Source organism: Dioscorea cayenensis, chromosome 17, assembly GCF_009730915.1.
Source record: "Dioscorea cayenensis subsp. rotundata cultivar TDr96_F1 chromosome 17, TDr96_F1_v2_PseudoChromosome.rev07_lg8_w22 25.fasta, whole genome shotgun sequence".
Taxonomy (NCBI): domain Eukaryota; kingdom Viridiplantae; phylum Streptophyta; class Magnoliopsida; order Dioscoreales; family Dioscoreaceae; genus Dioscorea; species Dioscorea cayenensis.
In genome coordinates, this window is record NC_052487.1 from 5799055 (window position 1) to 5820168 (window position 21114).

Genomic DNA, 21114 nt, shown 5'->3' on the forward strand with positions numbered 1-21114 from the left:
GGACTTGCTAATGGAGAAGACGTGCTTCCATGGGTCATGCAATTGTACTTGCATGTACAAAATAGAACAATGTAAGCTTAAAAGAACTAAAAAGCAAAGCTGAAGATGAAAATAAAATAAAATAAAGAACAAGATAGAAAGAAAGATATTCACAAGTATACACAATATAAACAACCTAGAACACTAGATTCTAAGCCTTCTTAATTGTTGCAAGTCCCCGGTAACGGCACCAAAAACTTGATGTGTTCTCCGCAAGTGCACGGGTGATAAGTGCTTGAGTAGACATTTTAATCCTTTTTTGGTCCCTCCAATTCATTAGCTAGAAGGTCTAAAAGGACAAACCTGTTATTTGGAGGGATTAAAAGGACGGAAATATGCAAATACGAGGACCAAAAAGGCGGATTTTATATTAGAGGGACTAAAAGGGCCGAAAACATTAAATAGAGGGACCATTTTGATATTTACACCTATATTTTTCCATATGTTTTACATGCATTGAGCTTCATTTTTACCATGGTTTATATCTCATATTGTGTATTTGGTGTTCTTTTGTGCAATTAGGTTGTGAATGCCTTGAAATATCAAAAGGAAGCACAGATAGGCTATAAAGATACATTGTTGGCAGCTCTTGTTCAACTCAAGGACCAAGACACGAGAGGAGTTCATGAACGTTGACAAACGGCCCTTGCGAATGTCCCTCAAGTGCATGGGGTCATCAAAGTAATAATCCCAGATGAGTGGGTATCGTATCCACAGAGAGTAGGGCATAAAGACACTTAAATTGTTTCTTAACTAAGTGAAAAATGAATAGTGATATGTGTGACAAGATGTAAAATAACAAAAGTAAAAGCAACAAGAAAGAGAGCATAAGTAAAGGAGAAGGTAAGGCAATCGATATAAATGGGGTACCCGGATATTATTCCGCCTAGGACAATCGTTTCAAGTGGAAGAACCCTCTATTATACTTTCTAATTGATGCAATAATGAGTCATGGAGATCCTTAAATACATGATCCCAAATCTAAGGTCAACCATGCCTAACTCTATACATGTCCCGGAGGAGAAATTGAATAACCTCTCAACCTCGCACTCGTATAGAATTGGAATGAGTTCTAGGGATTCCAAGTGATAAATACTCTTCCTATATGTAGGCCTAACCCTTTGGTCCAGGTGTAAGGTCCCTAGCCACAATTAAGCCCTAGGTGCTAAAATCACTTCAACGCTTCACTCCATTGCACCCGCAACTAAGCCCCAGCGGAAGGTCATCCTTTAGCCTATTTACTCTACTATGACTGCAAAGAATTCGAGGAAACAGAGGTAGAATAAATCACACCGAAGGGGAAAGGGGACGCTCCGCTACCTCTCGACTCACCCTCTCAACCCTCTCCAATCTAGCTTTATCTAACTCTCGTGGTGTGTCACTTACTCACAAAGGTTACCATCAAGAACTCTCAACCCTAGTGTCACTCTAAGGGAGTATTCATACAGTCAAGCATTCCAGATTGCAACTCAAATAAGGCATCAATTAATTGAAAGCATAATAAAGAGGTTCAATGAAACGAATACATCCTACGGTTCACAAATACCTAAGTACCCACTATGGGGTTTAGCTCTCCATGGAGCTAGTTACAATCAATGAAATCGAATGTAAAAGCAAAGAATTCATAGAAAAGCCCCTCGATAGTCATGGCAATCGTCTTGTGGAGAGTCATCTACTTGTCTCAATGGTCCCCTTGTTTGGCCTAGGATACACCTCGCCGGATCGGTGCTGACGAAAGCTCTCCCACTAACGTTCTTCCAAACGGAGCGCAATGTTGGAGCTATAGAACCACTCCAAATCCCTAGAAAATAACCCTCAAAACCATAGCATAATCCCTCTTTCAAGTTGGGGAAAAGATGGAGAAAAAATGCTGAAATCATGGCTAAAATTGGCTTTTAAAGGGCTTGAATCGGGAATCCACACACAGCTGTGGGCGCCCCTGTGGATTCTCTATTTCACTGTTTCTTCGGCCTGCTGTGAACAGTACCTTCTACAGTATTTCCTCTACAATGTTTGTTGTAGTACGCTGCTATAGTACCGGCCGAAATACTCCCGAATCCATGCTTTCATCGAGGTAATGTAAACGGGTACACGTTTACGTCGTAGATCTCTTTGCTTCTTCAATAACGGACACGTTGGTGGAGATCTTGCTATACATGCACAAGTCGGAATGCTTGAATGTGACTGCCCTTGTGGCCCTCCAAATCATTGTGCTAACTTTAATATGAGGAGGTTGGCACACATTCCAGTATCTCGAACCTGACTTATGTTTCCGCGTTTGATCCTTCGCTAGATTTCCTCCAAATGATACATTTATGATCCACATTGGCTTCTTTCTCTAAAAATTGGCTTCACAACCCTATCTGCATGAAAGTAACATAAATACACACATATTAGTGTTAAAGACCGATAAAAGTAATGCTCATCATATGGAAAGAACACTTCGCATTCTTATCGCACAAGCACTTACCAAACGTGGAGATGTGTGCTAACTTCCAAGGAGATTCAAGACAAATTGCTAGTTTGAAGGGCACAAAGGCAGTCACATCTTTATACTCCTTCTCTTTGTGAAAAGTACAAGACCTTTCAAATGATGAGTCGACGAAGAAAAGTCTTATAGCCTACCACATAGATGTGTGCTCGACCATGTGGCCTTAAGAGAAGAGTGTTTGGATAGCGGTTGTGAAGAGATCGTAGCTAAGTACTATAGCAAAAAACTGTAGCAGAATTACTGTTTATGCAACCACATGGAAATTCTTGCAGCCCACATAGGCGCATGGAAAATCCACATGGGCACATGAAGGCGTGTGAAAGCCGAGTTTTGTGACTATAAATAGGCCGTTTGCCCTATTCTTTAGAGAATTTTTGCGAGGCTTTTTGCAAGCACTCTAAGGGTAAAGTAGCTAGGGTTCTAGAGGAGGTCTTTGGCGATATTTGGGGTTATTTTTCACTAAATTTGATCGATCTTCTCTCTATCATAGCATCGAGGAGGCCTTCGGCATCCTAGCTTCCGAGGAGGATTCTTTAAGACGTTGAGCGACCCATCAAGGCCATCATCACAAATATAAGGAGGTTTTTCTCTACTGTTTACATTACTATTCATTGTATTAATCTTGGTTTTGTAACTTGCCTCATGGATGGCTAAACCCTAGTAGGTATTTGGGCATGTGAACCCTAGGATCTTATGTTTTGTATTGATTTGCTTTATGTTTTGTATTAAATCTGAGTTGATTTGAGTTTTAATCTTGTGTTCCCATTGCTTGCATGTTTTATTGACCCTTGTGGTTGATTATCTACGCATGATTTATTACTTTGATTGAGAGAGGTCTCCATTAGAGTTCGAACTCCAAGGTTAAAGAGGGTTGTCAGGGTGAGTCATGAGATAGTGGAGTGTCCCCTTTCCCTTTCGATGATTGTTTCCTATCTCTATATTCCCTAGACTCTTTGCACCCATATTTGGTGCAAGGCTTGAGATTGAGAGATTTCTCCACGGGTACCTTCTTGTTGGTTAGGGATCTTTCACCTAGAAATAGGGTTGGATCTATCTTTAGGAATCTAATAAGTGTCTAAATGTAGATGCTTTCATATATATATATATCGTATTCGCTTTGCATGTATTTTGTGAGGTTTGATGCCCATTTTGCGCTTAATCATCTACTATTTGCTTTGTAGGGCATAAGGAAGCCATGGAGAACAAGAAGATATCATTTGGGCGAAAAGAGAAGAAAACAGGAATTTCATACTACCCCCATACTACCCAGTATGGGGGCCATATGTACTGTAGCAGCGGAATGATTTGGAGTGTCTGCCCAGATTTCCATACTACCCAGTATACCGGGCCGTATGGAGGCCGTATGTACCCCGTATGGAACGTAAATCTAGGGTTTTTGTTTGCTATACGACCCCCATACGACCCGTATGACCAGAGGGGTATATATACTGCGTTTTAGGGCAGAAAAAGGGACTTTTGGCTGGACTTTTTCTTGGCCGATTTTGGGAGACCACTTGGGAGGTTTTGGGTGACCTTGGGAAGGAGAAGAAGGGCAAGAAAGCGAGAAGATCATTCAAGCCCAAGGTCCAAGAATCTCAAGGCAAGAAGGCAACATCATTCAAGGGGAGATCTACCACAATTTGAAGGAAGGAGACCCGTGGCTAGAGGAAGCATCATTTGGCACTCCTTTGGCGGAGAAAGCATCATTCGGCACATTCTTCACCTCCTCCTCCACCATTTCATCTAGGGAGTGTCATTTATGCTTTTGTTTCATGTTTTGCTTATTTGTATTGCTTGTTGTGGGATGATGACACACTAGACCCCCAAGGCCACCGTGTGTTGGTGAACCTTGGGGGGTTTTATCATGTATGTTGGATGATAACTTGTTAATTCCATGCTTGGGTAATTTTGATATTTAATCCATTGTTTTCATGCTAAGTGCTACACTAAGGAGAAATCTGTAGCTCTTTTATGAGTGATGCATGTAGATGTGACTTGCTCGCATGTATTAGATCATGAATGGATTAAAAGGGGATACTTGTATCATCATGCCGAGAAATAGGGTGTTTGGTAGCCCTCCATGTAGGTTTAATCCGAAGAAGAGTAGGTTTACTCCTAAGTGAGATTTCCTCGTACTTAATGCAATCATAGGAATGTGGATTTGGAAGAAATTCCTATCTATGTTCGTATGGGATTAGGGTTCAATCGCCAAGAAATTGGGTTTGTTCTAATATTGGAATCTCATGGTCCATTTTACCCTTGCATCTTTAAATCATCATCCATGTTGCATGATAACCCCTCAAGGGGATCCACATCCATAGGCCTTTGCATTACATTGAGTTTCTTGCTTGCTTATTGCTTGTTCCCTCTAAATTGTTCATAATCTTGTTTTAGTTTTAATTGCATTTAATAGAGTAAATTCCATCACTTGAGATCTTAGGCTAGATAATAGCTCGAGAAGGAGTAATAGGAGATCCTTAGCCCAGTGGAATACGATCCTCGTGTATAAACAAGAGGTATTACTTGGCGATCCCGTACACTTGCAGGGAAGCAATCAAGTTTTTGGCGCCGTTGCCGGGGACCTTAAGGAATTCTAGGAAACTTTTAGTTTATTACTCTACCCATTTTATTCTTTATTCATTCTTTATCGTTATTTTTCTTTTCTCCTCTTCTGATCTTAATAGTTTAATTCATTTTCCATTTCTTTCTGTATAGTCCATCTCATGAATGCAACATGGCAACTATGAACATCAAGTTGGAAGACTACGTACATTGATTTGATGGCTAGATTAATCTGCAGACTCAGCAACATTTTTAACACCCCCAAGATAACCATTTATATACTCTGCTGCTATCTGGGGATTCTAGCATATCTTATGATGGTGGCAGCTGGCACACAGTATTTGAGACGTTTATGAAAAGTGGAACACCATCAGTGAGTGAAGAAAGCATATCACCAATTGAACAGTTTGTTTTGACTACCAAGGGTCGACAGTTTGCTACCATGAATCCCACCTTGGAGGACCATGCTGAAATGGGCCAGGTGTCAGCAAGGATATAGGAGTCCAACTTAGGGCAACAGTGTGGGTAGCATGAAGGTCTAGGAAATGATGCCGAATGCTTTGAGCTTCGTGTTTATAGTACAGACAATAGTTCTGATGAGAGTGTAGGGTCTGCAGAAGAAGCAGGGTCCAAACAGGGTGACGGGCTTTGGAACAAGGATTTGATGCCGTCAATTGAGGAAGCACCAGATTTGGAGTTGAAAACACTACTGAACACCTTGAGTACGCCTTTTTGGGAGAAGGTACACAGCTTCCAGTCATCATCTCTTCAAACCTAACAATTGAGCAGAAGAATGGGTTGGTGGATGTACTAAAGAGGCACAAGAAAGCGATTGCTTGGAAGATTGCTGAGATAAGAGGGATAAATCCATCTGTTTGCACTCACAAAATTCTAATGATGGATGATCACAGACCCAAAGCCTTGCCACAAAGAAGACTCAATCCGAATATGAAAGAAGTGGTCCGGACAGAAATCATCAAGCTTCTCGATGCGGGCATCATCTACCCGATATCAGACAGTGAGTGGGTAAGCCCCGTGCAAGTGGTCCCAAAGAAAGGGGGAATGACCGTGATCACCAATGAGAAAAATGAGTTAATCCCGACTTATACAACTACTGGGTGGAGGGTATGCATTGACTATAGAAAATTAAATGATGCCACCCGAAATGATCATTTTCCCCTACCGTTCATTGACCAGATACTGGAGTGGTTAGCTGGGCATGCCTACTATTGCTTTTTGGATGGGTTCTCTGGTTATTTCCAAATTCCCATCGCCCCTGAAGATCAGAAGAAGACTACGTTCACTTGTCCGTACGGCCCATTTGCTTATCGTCGCATGCCTTTCGGCCTATGTAACGCCCCGGCCACCTTTCAGAGATGTATGATGGCTATTTTTGAGGACATGGTGGAAGATTTAATGGAGGTGTTCATGGATTATTTTTCCGTTTTTGGTGATTCATTCGATGTGTGCCTCAAGAACCTTGAGCGGGTCCTCAATCGATGTGAAGAGACCAATCTTGTGCTGAGTTGGGAGAAATGCCATTTCATGGTCCAAGAGGAGATAGTCTTGGGTCACAAAATTTCAAAAGATGGAATTGAGGTCGACAAGGCAAAGATTTCCACAATCGAAAAGTTACCACATCCAAATTCTGTGAAGGCCATAAGAAGTTTTTTGGGACATGCCGGGTTCTATAGGAGATTCATCAGGGATTTTTCTAAAATCGCTAGACCCCTAACAAGGTTATTGGAAAAGGATGTCCCATTTGAGTTCGATAATGACTGCATGACATCCTTCATGGCACTTAAGGAGAAACTAATTCAAGCGCCGATTATGGTAGCTCCAGATTGGGACTCCCCATTCGAATTGATGTGTGATGCAAGTAACTTTGCAGTTAGGGCAGTGCTTGGTCAGCGGAGAGACAAACATTTCCACCCCATTTACTACGCAAGTAAGACTCTAACGGGATCCCAAGAGAATTACACTACAACTGAAAAGGAACTATTTGCTGTGGTATTTGCCTTTGATAAGTTCCGGTCATATTTGGTTCTTTCTAAAGTGGTAGTGTACATCGATCATTCGGCTTTGAGGTACTTGCTTAGAAAATCATATGCCAAACCACGTTTGATAAGGTGGGTCTTGCTGCTTCAAGAATTTGACCTAGAGATTAAGGACAAGCGGGGAGCAGAGAATCTTACAGCTGATCATTTATCCCGTTTGGAGGGCTCTGGCACAAAAACTATAAGAGAAAAATGAAATTGATGACTCATTCCCTGATGAACACTTGTATAATATCCAGGTAGTAGAAGAGAAGGAACCACCCTGGTTTGCCGATTTTGCTAATTACTTGGTTGGTGGGGTCATCCCGAAATGGTTTACATATCAACAAAGGAAGAAATTCTTTTCAGACCTCAAGCACTACATCTGGGAAGATCCATACCTATTCAGGGTTTGTTCATATCAGGTTGCTCGAAGATGTGTTTCTAGGGCAGAGGGTCTAAGCATTTTGAGGCATTACCACTCAGGACCCACTGGTGGCCACTATGATGCGAATAGAACAACAAAGAAAATTCTTGATGCAGGTTTATATTGGCCATCGGTGTTCCATGACACCCAGAAATTCATTCAAGCTTGTGATCGATGTCAGCGGGTCGATAACATATCTCGCCGTGACGAGATGCCCTAAAATTGGAACCAAGCCTGTGAAGTTTTTGATGTGTGAAGCATTACAAACAAATGATGCGATGGTGGTGGTGAAATTCTTGAACAAATTATTTTCCAGGATCGGCGCACCACGGGCTATCATTAGTGACAGAGGCACTCATTTTACGTAATGCCCAATTCACAAAAATATTGAAGCGCTATGGAGTCTCCCATAAAATGGTAACAACATACCACCCACAAACTAGCGGGCAAGTAGAAGTGTCCAACAGGGACTTAAAGTGAATCTTGGAGAAGACTGTATCTCAGAACTGAAGAGATTGGGCAGAATATCTCGATGACGCTCTCTGGGCATACAGAACAGCCTACAAGACTCCTATTGGAATCACTCCGTATAGACTGGTCTATGGAAAAGCTTGCCATTTACCAGTTGAGCTCGAGCATAAAGCTTATTGGGCTATTAAGTTTCTAAATCTCGACTCTTCTCTTGTAGGTTGCAAGAGGAAACTCCAACAAAATAAACTTGATGAGTGGCGCTCCACGGCATATGAGAGTTCGAAGCTCTATAAAGAAAAATTAAAGAAGTACCACGATAGGCGCATCAAGCACCATAAGCAATTTCACGAGGGCGATCAAGTCCTACTGTTCAACTCTAGGCTGAAATTATTTCCTGGGAAGCTAAGATCACGTTGGTCGGGTCCGTACATGGTTACTCAAGTCTTCCCACATGGAGCGGTTAAGGTAACCCACTCGGAGAACGGCACTTTTAAGGTCAATGGGCAACGATTAAAATTTTACTTCAATAACAACACTACAAAGGAAACCTGGGGTGGTTTCAAACTCTTTGAGCCCCCATGAGATAAGGACTGAGGTACGTTAGGCTCGTGACGTTAAACAAGCGCTTCTTGGGAGGCAACCCAAGCGTTGGGGGGTGTTTGCTTGCATTTTTCGTATTTTAGTTCTTAGTTCATTTCAATTCTCGTATTTCCTAGACTTGTTTTACTTTTGAATAAGTTCATGCTCACACACTTGGCACAATGCTCTCATCATTTTAATTGTGGTATATTTGTGCAACTTCTTAAGATACTCATGTTTAGGTGTTAATTCATGCACTAGATCGTCGTTTTATTCATTTCATTCATTTTTGGAGAAGCCTTCGACCTTGCCATACCATGTTTACATCATTTGGGGCAGGTTTTCAGAGTTTTAAATGGTTTTAAAGGGCATACGGCCTTACTGGGCCGTATGGTGGCCGTCTGAGACGAACACAGAGCCAACCCGTGGCTCTGTGCCATCTCAGATGGCCCCTCAAACGGCCCCCATACGGGGCCGTCTGAGATGGGCACTCCTCTCGGCCCATACGGCCCCCATACGGGACCATATGGGGGCCGTCTGCGATGGGCCCTCCCCTTTTTAACCCTCATCCTCACACTCTCTCTTCCATTCTCTCATTTCTCTCATCCTCCACCAAATTTCTCTCTTCATTCTCACTCAATTCTTGACCAAATCTCCTCATTTTTTCCACCTAAATCTTATTCTCATCCATTTGAGACATCGATCTAGTGGTTTTCCCCGAGTTTAAAGCTTTGTTTTCTCAAGATTTCGTTGGTATGCTTTTTCTATGCCCTAGTTTTATCTTTCTCATTTCTTGGACATTCTTGGAGATTTTGTGTGGGATTTCTTTAGCATTTTGCTTGTTTTGAATGATGTGAATGTCATGGATAAATTTTCCTTCAAATTTATGTAAAATATTTTCGATGCTATGAATATAGAGGAGATTCTTGCCGCAGGAATAGTGACCATACGGCCCCCATACGGCCGTATGACCTTAAAAATTCAAATTTTCATGTGTTTCCTCTATCTCTAGCATTTTCTTTTTTTTTATCTTGTATCCCTATGAGCTTGAACAAAGTTTATCTTCATTGTAGGGATGCCTACCACAAAAAGATGCGCCTCCAAATGCCCAAGAACCACCGGACCTTCATCTACACCTGATGAACCCGTCTTCAAGTTGTTCCATCATCGAGAAAGATATGATCATTTGAAGACAAAGCCATTTGGGACATTATGCTACCTTGATTGGGGACTTGTGGAGAACCTTGGGATTGCAAATCAAGTAAGGGAATGGTTATCACTCAATTGTTGGGACAAGCTTTTTACCATAAACGAGACAACCTTTCGCCAATTGAATTTGGAGGTTTTGAGTACATTTGAGGCACGTCAAGATGGAGAATCTGTGCGGAATAGGAAAATTATCACCATCCATTTTCAAGCTTTTGGAAGGAAGCGTACTATGCATCACTTGGATTTTGCCAAGTACTTGGGGATCTATGATGATGAGTTTATCAACTCCATGCCCGGTAAACGTCTTAAGCTTGATTTCACAAGTAAAGTGGGTAGAAGCAACTATTGGGTGACTTTGGCGGGTGATGATCAAACTCGAAAGGCCTCACGCATGATTGACCTGGCACACAGATTCATTCATGCTTTGATTGCTCGATCTATTTGGGGCCGGACCGATAGCAAGGGGGTTGTCACTCAAGCCGATATTTACACGATGTATGGCATTTTGGAGCGGCGCCCTACTCACCTTGGCCACCTTGTCGCCGATGCATTTCTTCACCAGGGCTCGTATACACGATTAGGAGCTATATTTATTGGGCCCTATGTGACTAGATTGAACCGTGGCATGGGTTTATTTGAGCAGATGCGAGGCATGACCGTTGTAGGAGGTACAGCACCCCTCGGACCGGCCCACATAAGGACGATAGGCTTGGTGGTAGCACGTGGCAGACCCACACGTCACCAGGCCACTAGTGAGTCTAGTCAGCGACAAACAGAGCACACAGAGTTAGACCCTGAGGGCGCACTTGCTCCTACCCCCGGTGCTACATCTTTACCTGACTTCAACATGAGACTGAGGGGGATTGAGGGAGAGGTTCAGGCTGTGCGTCAGGAGCAGCGTGAGATTCGTGGCCAGCTTCACCAGATCATTGAGGGACAGCGCCAGTTTCACCAGATCATTGACGGACCCTTTTTCTGAAATTTCTTTTAACTTCTGGATCAAGACTTGCTAATGGAGAAGATGTGATCCACGGGTCATGCAATTGTACTTGCATGTACAAAATAGAACAATGTAAGCTTAAAAGAACTAAAAAGCAAAGCTAAAGATGAAAATAAAATAAAATGAAGAACAAGATAGAAAGAAAGATATTCACAAGTATACACAATATAAACAACCTAGAACACTAGATTTTAAGCCTTCTTAATTGTTGTAAGTCCCCGGTAACGGCACCAAAAACTTGATGTGTTCTCCGCAAGTGCACGGGTGATAAGTGCTTGAGTAGACATTTTAATCCTTTTTTGGTCCTTTTAAGCTACACGGGATTAAAAGGACGGAAATATGCAAATACAAGGACCAAAAAGGCGGATTTTATATTAGAGGGACTAAAAGGGCGGAAAACGTTAAATAGAGGGACCATTTTGATATTTATACCTATATTTTTCAATATGTTTTACATGCATTGAGCTTCATTTTTACCATGGTTTATATCTCATATTGTGTATTTGGTGTTCTTTTGTGCAATTAGGTTGTGAATGCCTTGAAATGTCAAAAGGAAGCATAGATAGGCTATAAAGATACATTGTTGGGAGCTCTAGTTCAACTCAAGGACCAAGACATGAGAGGAGTTCATGAACGTTGACAAACGGCCCTTGCGAATGTCCCTCAAGTGCATGGGGTCATCGAAGTAATAATCCCAGATGAGTGGGTATCGTATCCACAAAGAGTATGGAATAAAGACACTTGAATTGTTTCTTAACTAAGTGGAAAATAAATAGTGATATGTGTGACAAGATGTGAAATAACAAAAGTAAAAGCAACAAGAAAGAGAGCATAAGTAAAGGAGAAGGTAAGGCAATCGATATAAATGGGGTACGCGGATATTATTCCGCCTAGGACAATCATTTCAAGTGCAAGGACCCTCTATTATACTTTCTAATTGATGCAATAATGAGTCGTGGAGATCCTTAAATACATGGTCAACCATGCCTAACTCTATACATGTCCCGGAGGAGAAATTGAATAACCTCTCAACCTCACACTCGTATAGAATTGCAATGAGTTCTAGGGATTCCAAGTGATAAATACTCTTCCTATATGTAGACCTAACCCTTTGGTCCAGGTGGAAGGTCCCTAGTCACAATTAAGCCCTAGGTGCTAAAATCACTTCAACGCTTCACTCCATTGTACCCGCAACTAAGCCCCAGCGGAAAGTCATCCTTTAGCCTATTTACTCTACTATGACTGCAAAGAATTCGAGGAGATAGAGGTAGAATAAATCACACCGGAGGGGAAAGGGGACGCTCCGCTACCTCTTGACTCACCCTCTCAACCCTCTCCAATCTAGTTTTATCTAACTGTCGTGGTGTGTCACTCACTCACAAGGGTTACCATCAAAAACTCTCAACCCTAGTGTCATTCTAAGGGAGTATTCATACAATCAAGCATTCAAGATTTCAACTCAAATAAAGCATCAATTAATTGAAAGCATAATAAAGAGGTTCAATGAAATGAATACATCCTACGGTTCACAAATACCCAAGTACCCACTATGGGGTTTAGCTCTCCATGGAGCTAGTTACAATCAATGAAATCGAATGTAAAAGCAAAGAATCCATAGAAAAGCCCCTTGATAGTCATGGCAATGGTCCTGTGGAGAGTCCTCTACTTGTCTCAATGGTCCCTTTGTTTGGCCTAGGATACACCTCGCCGGATCGGTGCTGACGAAAGCTCTCCCACTAACGTTCTTCCAAACGGAGCGCAATGTTGGAGCTGTAGAACCTCTCCAAATCCCTAGCCAATAACCCTCAAAACCCTAGCCGAAGCCCTCTTTCAAGTTGGGGAAAAGATGGAGAAAAAAATGCTGAAATCATGGCTGAAATCGACTTTTAAAGGGCTTGAATCGGGAATCCACACACAGCTGTGGGCGCCCCTGTGGATTCTCTGTTTCACTGTTTCTTCGACCGGCTATGAACAGTACCTGCTTTCATCGAGGTAATGTAAACAGGTACACGTTTACGTCGTAGATCTCTTTGCTTCTTCAATAACGGACACGTTGGTGGAGATCTTGCTATACATGCACAAGTCGGAATGCTTGAATGTGACTGCCCTTGTGGCCCTCCAAATCATTGTGCTAACTTTAATACGAGGAGGTTGGCACATATTCCAGCATCTCGAACCCGACTTATGTCTCCGTGTTTGATCCTTAGCAAGATTTCCTCCAAATGGTGCATTTATGATCCACATTGGCTTATTTCTCTAAAAATCGGCTTCACAACCATATCTGCATGAAAGTAACATAAATACGCACATATTAGTGTTAAAGACCGATAAAAGTAATGCTCATCATATGGAAAGAACACTTCGCATTCTTATCGCACAAGCACTTACCAAACGTGGAGATGTGTGCTAACTTCCAAGGAGATTCAAGACAAATTGCTAGTTTGAAGGGCACAAAGACAGTCACATCTTTATACTCCTTCTCTTTGTGAAAAGTACAAGACCTTTCAAATGATGAGTCGACAAAGAAAAGTCTTATAGTCTACCACATAGATGTGTGCTCGACCATGTGGCCTTAAGAGAAGAGTGTTTGGATAGCGGTTGTGAAGAGATCGTAGCTAAGTACTATAGCAAAAAACTGTAGCAGAATTACTGTTTATGCAACCACATGGAAATTCTTGCAGCCCACATAGGCGCATGGAAAATCCACATGGGCACATGAAGGCGTGTGACAGCCGAGTTTTGTGACTATAAATAGGTCGTTTGCCCTATTCTTTAGAGAATTTTTGCAATGCTTTTTGCAAGCATTCTAATAGTAAAGAAGCTAGGGTTCTAGAGGAGGTCTTTGGCGATATTTGGGGCCATTTTTCACCAAATTTGATCGATCTTCTCTCTGTCATAGCATCGAGGGGGCCTTCGGCATCCTAGCTTCCGAGGAGGATTCTTCAAGACGTTGAGCGACCCATTAAGGCCATCATCAGAAATACAAGGGGAGTTTTTCTCTATTATTTACATTACTATTCATTGTATTAATCTTGGTTTTGTAACTTGCCTCATGGATGGCTAAACCCTAGTAGGTACTTGGGCATGTGAACCATAGGATCTTATCTTTTGTATTGATTTGCTTTATGTTTTGTATTAAATCTGAGTTGATTTGAGTTTTAATCTTGTGTTCCCATTGCTTGCATTTTTTATTGATCCTTTTGGTTGATTATCTACGCATGATTTGTTACTTTGATTGAGAGAGGTCTCCATTAGAGTTCAAACTCCAAGGTTAAAGAGGGTTGTGAGGGTGAGTCATGAGATAGTGGAGTGTCCCATTTCCCTTTCGATGATTGTTTCCTATCTCTATATTCCCTAGACTCTTTGCAACCATATTTGGTGTGAGGCTTGAGATTGAGAGATTTCTCCGCGGGGACCTTCTTGGGGGTTAGGGATCTTTCGCCTAGAAATAGGGTTGGATCTATCTTTAGGAATCTGATAAGTGTCTAAATGTAGATGTTTTCATATATATATCGTATTCACTTTGCATATATCATCTACTATTTGCTTTGTAGGGCATAAGGAAGCCATGGAGAATAAGAAGATATCATTTGGGCGAAAAGAGAAGAAAACAGGAATTTCATACTACCCCCATACTACCCAGTATGGGGGCCGTATGCACTGTAGTAGCGGAATGATTTGGAGTGTCTGCCCAGATTTCCATACTACCCAGTATACGGGGCCATATGAAGGCTGTATGCACCATGTATGGAATGCGAATCTAGGGTTTTTGTGTGCTATATGACCCCCATACGACCCGTATGACCCAGGGGATATATATACTGACTTTTAGGGTAGAAAAAGGTACTTTTGGCTGGAATTTTCTTGGCCAATATTGGGAGACCACTTGGGAGGTTTTGGGCGACCTTGGGAAGGAGAAGAAAGGCAAGAAAGCTAGAAGATCATTCAAGCCCAAGGTCCAAGACTCTCAAGGCAAGAAGGCAACATCATTCAAGGAGAGATCTACCACGATTTAAAGGAAGAAGACCCGCGGCTAGAGGAAGCGTCATTTGGCACTCCTTTGGCGGGGAAAGCATCATTCGGCACATTCTTCACCTCTTCCTCCACCATTTCATCTAGGAAGTGTCATTTATGCTTTTGTTTCATGTTTTCCTTATTTGTTTTGCTTGTTGTGGGATGATGACACACTAGACCCCCAAGGCCACCGGGTGTTGGTGAACCTTGGAGGGTTTTATCATGTATGTTGGATGATAATTTGTTAATTCCATGCTTGGGTAATTTTGAGATTTAATCCATTGTTTTCATGCTAAGTGCTACACTAAGGAGAAATCTGTAGCTCTTTTATGAGTGATGCATGTAGATGTGACTTGCTCGCATGTATTAGATCATGAATGGATTAGAAGGGGATACTTGTATCATCACGCTGAGAAATCGGGTGTTTCGTAGCCCTCCATGTAGGTTTAATCCAAAGAAGAGTAGGTTTACTCCTAAGTGAGATTTCCTCATATTTAATGCAATCGTAGGAATGTGGATTTGGAAGAAGTTCCAATCTATGTTCATATAGGACTAGGGTTCAATCACCGAGAAATTGGGGTTGTTCTAATCTTGGAATCTCATGGTCCATTTTACCCTTGCATCTTTAAATCATCATCCATGTTGCATGATAACCCCTTAAGGGGATCCACAACCATAGGCCTTTGCATTACATTGAGTTTCTTTCTTGCTTATTGCTTGTTATCTCTAAATTGTTCATAATCTTGTTTTAGTTTTAATTGCATTTAATAGAGTAAATTCCATCACTTGAGATCTTAGGCTAGATAATAGCCCGAGAAGGAGTAATAGGAGATCCTTAGCCCCGTGGAATACGATCCTCTTGTCTTCACACGAGGTATTACTTGGCGATCCCTTACACTTGCGGGGAAGCAATCAGAATTGGTTTCACTCTTAGTTATCCCTAGAGTATATTGTGGTCATATCGTGTGTGAGGTGTTAAGCTTGAGTGATTTCTACACCGGGACCCTGTAGGGGACTAGTGCCGGTTGCTTGGAGGCAAGGGCCGGTTGTTCTTGGATTACTTCGACTCATTAGACTTAGTTTAGAAGAATTTAGCACGTCTTGAACTTCTTGTCAAATCCTAGGGGGAGCATGGCCCATGTACTTACCTTTATTGATTGACATCTCCTTTACTTTCTATCTTTCCTTTTTGCTTGCTTATTAATATTCTTACAATTAGTCCATTTCATCACATCCATTGATTTTGACTAGATAATTGATAAGTTCTTGAGTAGACATATTTTTCTATATGTTTTACATGCATTGAGCATCATTTTTACCATGGTTTATGTATTTGGAGTTCTTTTGTGCAATTAGGATGTGAAGGCCATGAAGAGTCAAAAGGAAGCAAAGATAGGCTATAAAGGCATAATGTTAGGAGTTCTTGTGCAATTTAAAGACTAGGACATGAGAGGAGTTCATGAACGTGGAGATGTGTACCAAATTCCAAGGAAATTCAAGCCAATTTGCTAGTTGGAAGAGCACAAAGGCAGTCACATCTTCATGTTCCTTCTCTTTGTGAAGATTACAAGACCATTCAAAGTTCTGTCGATGAAGAAAAGTCTTATAGCCTACCACATGGACATGTGCCCGACCATGTGGCCTCAAGAGAATAATGTTTGGACCGTGTTTGTGAAGAGTACTGTAGCAAAATTACTGTTTGCCCGACCGCATGGAAATTCCTGCAGACCACACAGGCGCGTGAAAAATAGGCCGTTTGCCCTATTCTTGGGAGACTTTTTGCGGAGCTTTTCTAGACACTTAGAGGGCAAGGCGGCTAGGGTTTTGAAGGGGGTCTTTGGCGATATTGGGGGGTGTTCATCACAAACTTTGATCTATCTTCTCTTTGTCATAGCATAGAGGGAGCTTTCGGTGACCTAGCATTGGAGGAGTATTCTTCAAGGCGTTGAGCGACCCATCAAGGCCATCATCACCAATTTAAGAGGGTTTTTTTCTTTATGGTTTTCATTCCTTTTCATTGTATTAATCATTGTTTTGTAATTTTCCCCATGGAGTGCTAAACCCTAGTAAGTATTTGGGCATGTGAACCCTAGGATCTTGATAAGTGCTTGTGTGATAAGAATGCGAAGTATTCTTTCCCTATGATGAGCATTACTTTTATCAGGTTTTAGGACTAATACTTGTGCATTTGTGTTACTTTTATGCATGTAGGGTTATGAAGCCAAAAGTGAAAGAAAGAAGCCAATGTAGATCGTGAATACACTATTTGAAGAGGATCTTTGAAGAGGACGAGACTACGCCACAAGACTTTCGACGCGACTACTGACAACGCCCCTTGCGTATGTCCCGCAAGTGCACGGGTTTGTCAAGTAATAAAATCCCAAGTGAGTGGGTATCGTATCCACAGGGAGTAGGGAATAAAAATACTTAAATTGTTTCTTAACTAAGTGAGGATGAATAATGATTTTGTTAACAAGATGTAATGTAAACAAGAATAAAAGAGACAAGAAAGAAAAGGACAAGTAAAGGAGAGATAAGAATATCGATATAAATGGCATACTGGGATATTGTTCCGCTTAGTACAATCATTTCAAGTGTAAAACCTTCGATTATGTTTCCTAACTAATGCATTAATGAGTCGTGGAGATCTTTCAACACATAGTCCCAAATCTAAGGTCAACCATGCCTAACTCTATACGATGTCCCAGAGGAGAAATCGAACAATCTCAACACCTCGCTCTTGTATAGAATTGCAATGAGTTCTAGGGATTCCAAGTGATAAACCCTCTTCCTAGATGTAAACCTAATCCTATGGTCCAGGTGGAAGGTCCCTAGTCACAATTAAGCCCTAGGTGCTAAAATCACTTCAACACTTTACTCCATTGCGTCTACAACTAAGCCCAGCAGAAGGTCATTCCTTAGCCCATTCACTGTACTATGACGACAAAGAACTCAAGGAAATGGAGGTAGGATAAATCACATCGGAGGGGAAAGGGGATGCTCCGCTACCTCTCCACTCACTCTCTCGACCCTCTCCAATCTGGCTTTGTCTAACTTTCGTCGTGTGTCACTCACTCACATGGGTTACCAATAAGAACTTTCAACCCTAGTGTCACTCTAAGGGAGTATTCATTCAATTAAGCATTCAAGATCAGAACTCAATTAAAACATTAATTAATGAAAGCATAATAAAAGGTTTAATGAAACAAATACATCCTAGGGTTCACAAATCCAAGTACCCACTTGGGGGTTTAGCTCTCCACAGAGCTAGTTACAATTAACAATGAAATTGAATGTAAAAACAAGTAATCTATAGAAAACCCCCTCGATAGTCATTACGATGGTCATATGGAGAAGCCTCGTCTCTTCCAAAGGTCCACTTGTCAGGCCTAGGACACACTTCACCGGATTGGTGCCGACGAAAGCTCTCCCATTAACCTTCTTCCAAGTGGAGCATGATGTCGAAGCCTTAGAAGCTCTCCACAACCCTTGACAATACCTCTCAAAACCCTAGCCGCACGCCCATGCAGAAATTACCAATGGGCATGCGGATGTCGCTAGGTCGCCCACAGGGGCGAGTCCACGCCCCTATGGATTCTCTGGATGAGCTCACAGTGCAAATCCACAGGCGTGTGAAAATTCCACACGCCCGTGCGTTTTCTCTGGATGCCTTAAAAACTCTGCAGGCTCTGCTAGAAAATTCTTAAACATGTATGCACACTTAGAGCCTGCCTTATTATGCAACATATACCAGCGAAAACATGAGAAACTAACTCGCACGACCAAAAACTTCACCAAATCGGCATGAAAGCACATGATGACATCAAAAATCCACAAGAAAACACACAGCAATGCATCAAAACATATAGACACCAACACTCAACGCTTTATTCATGCAAACACTAAACTAGCAACTAAGAAAACAGTAAACACTTGGGTTGCCTCCCAAGAAGCGCTTGTTTAACGTCACTAAGCTTGATGTACCTTGTCTTACCTCACGAGCATTTATAGATGAAGGTTGCCCTCTTACCCATAACTTGAAAGCATGATGAGCAAAGTCTCTTGAAGGTAGAGGGGGAATCATCGGGCTTGGTACCACTTAACAATGGTTCATCCAACTTGTTCCGTTCATGGACATCCCCAACAGCCTTGGGCGTTTCTTGTGGCGTCTCCTCGCCCTCTTCATCTTCTGGAGTACTTTCTTAATGATCCCTGGAGTAAATTGTACTTCTTCCTTTAGACCAAGCATTAGCACTTCTTCATTGCCCACCTCTTGGTCCAACAAACCCTCTTGCGGGTCCAGATTGAACATTTCCTGCATACATTCATCAACAATTTCATCAGTAGTGTCAAGAAAGTAAAGAGTATCATCAAAGTTAAGGAATGTCGCATGGCTTATCATCTCCATCCCTCAGTGTCAACTCCCCCCGTCCATGTCGATCAATGCCTTGGAACTGTGCAAGAATTGCCTCCCAAGTATCAAAGGTACATCCACATCCTCATCGATGTCCAACAGTACAAAGTCTATAGGAAAAATGTACTTGTCCATCGTGACAAGCACGTCTTCAATGATGCCCCTCGGATGTCCAACAGTTCAGTCCGCCAATTACAATGTCATCCGACTGGGCCTAGGCTCTCCCAAGCCTAGCTTCTGAAAGAAAGTATATGGCATGACGTTGATATTGGCCCTTGAGTCCGCCAATGCTATCTCTTCAACTAAATTGCCAATGTTGCACGGAATGATGAAGCTTCCTGGGTCTTTCCTCTTGTTCGATATATTCTTTTGCAAAACCGCTGAGCAAGAGTCATCTAAAATCACGGAGGCACTCTTCTCCAACTTCCTCTTGTTGGTTAACAAGTCCTTTAAGAATTTTGCATACTTAGGCATTTGGGACAATGCCTCAACTCAGGAACTTCTTGTACTGTTCATCCCCTTAGTCATTCTTCAATCTAGAGGGATAAGGGATTCTTGGCTTGAAAGGTGGGGGTGCCACCTCCTTCTCTTTGCTTGCTCCCTCCTTAACCTCTATGACCCCGGGTGCATCTACATTGGGCTTCTCCTACCCTCAACCTCATGACCACTTCTCAAATTGATCACCTTCACATGTTCTCTCGGATTGGTCTTGGTGTTACTTGGCAAGCTTCCTTGTGGCATCTCTGATAGAGACTTCATAATTTGCCCCACTTGATTCTCTAGATTGTGCAAAGAAGCGGTGTGGTTGTGAAGTGTAGCCTCGACTGATTAAAACCTTGTATCCGATGATTGCACAAATCTAGTCAAGGCCTTCTCTAAATCGGTCATTCGAGTCTCCAAGCCTGAAACTTGACTCTCCATGTTTGGGGGTTGTTGTTGTTGGAAACCCAGTGGTGCCACGGCCTTTTGTAGTCCTTGGTTGCTCCATGAAAATTGGGATGACTCTTCCAACTCGGATTGTAGGTGTTGCCATATGGATTCCCTTGGTTCCTCATTGCATTACCCATAAAGTCGACTTTCTCCACCGAAGATGCATCACCAGTAGAGATCGGACAATCAGATAGAGCATGTGCTCCACCACACCCGGTGCAAGTAGTTACGCCTGTCACTCTATTAGAAGTTAGAAGGTCTAACTTCTTACTCAATGATTCCACTTGGGCTGCCAAAGATGTTACTGCATCTATTTCATGGAGCCCGGCCACCTTTTTCCTTTCTCGCGTATTCCACTGATAACTGTTCATGGCCATGTCTTCTACTAACTGTCAGGCTTCTTCTGGGGTTTTACTCCCCATTGTACCTCCTGTGGTGGCATCTAACAATTGCCTTGTACTCGGATTTAACCCATTATAGAAAGTCTGAATAATCATCCATTCGGGGAATCCGTGTTGTGGGCATCTCCGCAAAAGATCCTTGAAGGGCTCCAATGTCTCAAACAATGATTCCAACTCCATCTGTACAAAGGACGATATCTCATTGTGAAGCTTGGCCGACTTCCCCGGAGGAAAGTATGTAGCAAGAAAAGCTTCGACCATCTCATTCCAAGTCGTGATGGAGGCCTTGGGCAAGGAATGAAGCCACTGCTTGGCTCTTCCCTTTAGAGAGAATGGGAAAGCCCTCAATATAATAGCATTATCCGATACACCGTTAATCTTCAACATATCACAAACTTTCAAGAAGTTCTCTATATGGTTGTTTGGATCCTCATCGGCCAAACCATTTAACTACGCTAACCGCTGAATCATTTGGATGAATGCAGCTTTAGCTCAAAGTTCAGATCTGTAATTGGGGGTCGCACAATACTCGATTGTGTGC

At 42.2% G+C, this 21114-nt stretch overlaps 1 non-coding gene and 1 pseudogene across 1 annotated transcript; both read left to right on the forward strand.

Moving 5' to 3' along the window:
* Window positions 1-5444: 5444 nt before the first annotated feature.
* LOC120281062 lies at window positions 5445-8608 on the forward strand (annotated as a pseudogene).
* Window positions 8609-20679: 12071 nt separating this feature from the next.
* LOC120281511 lies at window positions 20680-20786 on the forward strand. Its single transcript, XR_005542651.1, has one exon. It is a non-coding gene; the product is annotated as a small nucleolar RNA R71 (small nucleolar RNA).
* Window positions 20787-21114: the final 328 nt, after the last annotated feature.